Source organism: Cebus imitator, unplaced genomic scaffold (genome assembly GCF_001604975.1).
Source record: "Cebus imitator isolate Cc_AM_T3 unplaced genomic scaffold, Cebus_imitator-1.0 Scaffold253, whole genome shotgun sequence".
NCBI classification, from domain to species: Eukaryota; Metazoa; Chordata; class Mammalia; order Primates; family Cebidae; genus Cebus; species Cebus imitator.
In genome coordinates this window covers 1,037,219-1,041,656 of record NW_016107568.1, presented here as the reverse complement: position 1 = coordinate 1,041,656, position 4,438 = coordinate 1,037,219, and the positions used below count along the sequence as shown (strand labels likewise).

Here is a 4,438-nt window from a genome sequence, read left to right as displayed (position 1 = left end):
AAAAAAAAAAAAAAAAAGAAATCCTGATAGAATAAATGAATTCAACAAAGTAACAGGGTATAAAGTCAACACACAAAAATTAAGTGCATTTCTATTATCATCAACAATAAATAATCTGAAAAGGATATTAAGAACAATTCCACTTACAACTGCATCAAAAAGAACAAACACTTAGGAATTAACTTAAGGTAGTAAAAACTGTAAAACATTGCTGAAAAAGATTAAAGTGAAGACGTAAATAAATGGAAACACATCTTATGCTCACAGATTGGAAGACTCAACACTGTTTAAGGTTGTCAATGCCACCCAAAGCAATCTACAGATTCAATGAAATCTCTATCCAAATCCCAAAATGTTTTCTGCAGAAATAGAAAAACCTATCCTAAAATTCATATGGAATCTCAAGGGACCACAAATAGCCAAAATCATCTTGAGAAAGAACAAAGCTGGAAGACTCAAACTTCCTGATTTTGATACTTAATACAAAGTTACAGTAATCTAAAAAGTGTGGTACTGGCATAAAGACAGACACATAGGCCAGTGGAACAGAAAGAGCCCAGAAACAAACCCTTCATATATGGTCAAGTGATTTTTGGCAAGGGTGCTAGGACGACTCAATGGAGACAGGACACTCTTCTGAACAAACGGATCCACATGCAAAAGAATGAAGTTGGACCTTTATCTAATACCATGTACAAAATAATTCAAAATAGATGAAAGATCTAAATGTAAGATCTAAAACTATAAAACTCTTAGGAAAAAAAGCAAAGAACAAAACCTTCACAACATTGGGTTTGGCAATAATTTCTTGGATATGATACCAAAAGCAGAGGCAACAACAAGACAACACAGACCTCCTGAACATTAAAAAATTTTATGCAATAAGGACAACAGCAACAGAGTAAAAAGGCAGCCTCTAGAATGGGAGAAAATATTTGCAAATCATATATCTGATAAGGGATTAATATCCAGAATATACAGAGAACTCCTAAAACTCAACAACAACAAAAAAATCAATTCAAAAATGGGCAAAGGAGGCCAGGTGTGGTGGCTCAGGCCTATAATCCTAGCACTTTGGGAGGCCGAGTCATGTGGAGAATAGTTGACGGGCTGGGCACAGTGACTTATGCCTGTAATCCCAGTACTTTGGGATGCCAAGGCAGGTGGATCACTTGAGGTCAGGAGTTTGAGACCAGCCTTGCCAACATGGTGAAAACCCATCTCTACTAAAAAAACACAAAAATTAGTCAGGTGTGGTGGTGGGTGCCTGTGATCCCAGCAACTTGGGAGGCTGAGGTTTGAGAATCGCTAGAACCTGGGAGGTGGAGGTTGCAGAGAGCTGAGATCATGCCACTGTACTCCAGCCTGGGTGAGACAGTGAGCAAGTCTCAATTGGTCTCAAATTAAAAAAAAAAACAAATTAGATGGAGGGTTGTGATGGTTGCACAACATTATGTATTTAATACCACTGACCAGTACAATTAAGAATGGCTAAGGTGCTAAATTTTATGTTGTGTGTGTTTTACAATTAAAAAACTGGAGGCCAACATGGTGAAACCCCATTTCTACTAAAAATATAAAAATTATCCAGGCGTGGCAGTACACGCCTGTAGTCCCAGCAGCTACTCAGGAGGCTGAGGCAGGAGAATTCGGTGAACCCAGGAGCAAGAGGCTGCAGTGAGACCAGATCACGCCACCCAGATCAGCCTGGGTGACAGAGTGAGACTCCATCTCAAACAACTAAAATAAAATAGGTCAGACGCAGTGGTTCATGCCCGTAATCCCAGCACTTTGGGAGGCCAAGGCGGATGGATCAAGAGGTCAGGAGTTTGAGACCAGCCTGGCCAACATAGTGAAACCCCATCTCTACTAAAAATACAACAACAAAAATTAGCTGGGCGTGGTGGCGAGAACCTGTAATCCCAGCTACTTGGGAGGCTAAGGCAGGAGAATCGCTTGAACCCAGGAGTCGGAAGTTGTAGTAAGCTGAGATCACGCCACTGCACTCCAGCCCAGGTGACAGTGTGAGACTCTGTCTCAAAAATAAATAAATAAAACAGAAGGGAAAAAAATTGGAAAAAGGACAAAAAGAAAAAGAAGTCATGGAGGCCGGAAGGCAGTGGGATGATACACAAAAAATGCTGAAAGGAAAAGACTGTCAAAGTAACTTTTTTTTTTTTTTTTTTTTTAGAGATGGGGTCTCCCTATGTTGCCCAGGTTGGTATCAGACTCTTGGGCCCAAGTGATCCTCCTGCCTTGGCCTCCCAAAGTGTTGGGATTATAGGCATGATCCACTGCATCTGTGCCAACAGTCTTATTTAAATGTATCTTTTCGGCCAGGCACAGTGGTGCCTCATGCCAGTAATATCAGCACTTTGGGAGGCCAAGGCAGGTAGATCACTTGAGATTAGGAGTTTGAGACCAGCCTGGGCAACATGGTGAAACCCCGTCTCTACTAAAAATACAAAAATTAGCCGGGTGTGGTGGGGGGCACCTGTAATCCAAGTTACTTGGGAGGCTGAGGCAGGACAATCTCTTGAGCCTAGGAAGGCGGAGGTTGCAATGAGCTGAGATTGTGCCACTGAACTCCAGCCTGGGTGACAGAGCAAGACTCTGTCTCAAAATTTAAAAAAAGTAATAAATAAATAAATAAATAAATGCATCTTTTTAAACTTCAAGCATACCAGCTAGTTTCCATATCCTAGAAGTCGATGAAGAAATTCATATTTGCCCCTTACAATAGTCTTCATTATTTTGCAAATGTTAGTTATATTTTCTACAAGCATTCTTTTTTCTAAATGTCAAAGTTTCTAAACTTTTTAGCCTATTTTATAGGGAGACTCAAACTCATTGCCACTGCCTCCAAATATCTTTAGGCACTTTCATTGCTCTGTATTTGATTTTCTCCAGTCATGGCTATGACTTTTTCAAAGTAGAGTTAACAGTACCATAATTTTGTACAAAGTTGTCCTGCTACCAAATAACCTTAAAACTGCCTTGTCTTGTCAGACCTCAGTGAGAATACTGAGCTGATGTCTTCAGAGTCCTTTTGTGTTGTAACTATAACTGATGGCTTGTAGTCTCTCCTTTTCAGAACAGGCTAGTGGTAATGACAGTGGTCCCTGAAGCCAGATTGCCTCAATTCAGCTCACATACTAGCTGGTTAAGTTGACCCTGACAACCTAACCTACCTATGCCTAGTTTTCTTTGTTTAGAAAATGGCAATAAAGGTGTCTATCTCATAGAATTATTGTTGGGCCTGAATGAGTTAATGCGTGAAAAGTACTTATATCAATGCCTGACCCATAATGAGCACTCAACAAATGCTACTTTACTTATCAACATAAAAGTTTGAACTACTTTTCCCTAGATGCATTACTTTATGCTGAATACACTGGGGTCATCTGTTGGCTCACTCACTCACAACCCTGTCCATGTATTTTTCTTCAGTTATATCTACTGGCTTAACAATAATTTTCTCTCTGAGAATTGAGTGCCATTGCGAATGTAAAAATTTCACTACATCATTCGCCTTCCAAGTCACTGACTCAAAAAATGTTAAATACAGCCATCCCCAGGGCAAATGTCTAGAAATTCCATTCTTTAGACTTCTATATTCAGCTTCCTATCACTAAGTCAATTCTTTCCAACCGTGCCTGGCTAATTTTTAGTAGAGACAGGGTTTCACCATGTTGGCCAGTCTAGTCTTGAACTCCTGACCTCACCTCAGGTGATCTGCCTGCCTTGGCCTCCCAAAGTGCTGGGATTACAGGCATGAGCCACTATGCCCAGCCTCCAGTATTTTCAATCCAAGGTTGGCTGAATCCATGAATGGAGAATATCCAGGTAGGGAGGGCTGATTATACATAACCATACATGGAATGAAATATAATTCATCACTTTAGAGATCCTCAAAGGGGCTCTGAAACTGTTCTCCATGGTGAAATGTCACACTGCAATATGGCCACTGACACCCAAATTCTGCAAATCAAAGGTGAACATCCCAGGCATTTACTACTCTTAATCTAGTACTTCTGAATTTGTTAGCTGCAAAGACAAGCATGTAGAAGCTTTTTAAAGGTCCTTGGTAAAGATCAATACTGATGTATCACTCAGTCTCCTTTTCATTTAAGGACTTTCTGCATATTAATCATGAAATTAGAGGTAACACTGCAGTTTCTTTTCTCCTTTTACATGTTACAAAACATTTCTGGATTTTTTTTTCTGGCTAATTTCTAGTTTGCACTATGTTTGCTGCATTTTGTATTTCTGAGTGGGGGTGAATTCATTAAAGAAGCAGCCTATATTGCAGTATTAAAGAACTGTAGGCCGGGCGCGGTGGCTCAAGCCTGTAATCCCAGCACTTTGGGAGGCCGAGGCGGGTGGATCACGAGGTCAAGAGATCGAGACCATCCTGGTCAACACGGTGAAACCCCGT

The 4,438-nt window shown here is 40.5% G+C and overlaps 1 protein-coding gene across 1 annotated transcript in view; it reads right to left on the bottom strand.

Annotated features, from left to right (window-relative positions):
* The window catches only part of LOC108282864 (oxysterol binding protein), a 41,556-nt gene that overhangs the window by 11,348 nt on the left and 25,770 nt on the right, over nt 1-4,438 (bottom strand). The gene's annotated exons all lie outside the window — the stretch shown is intronic.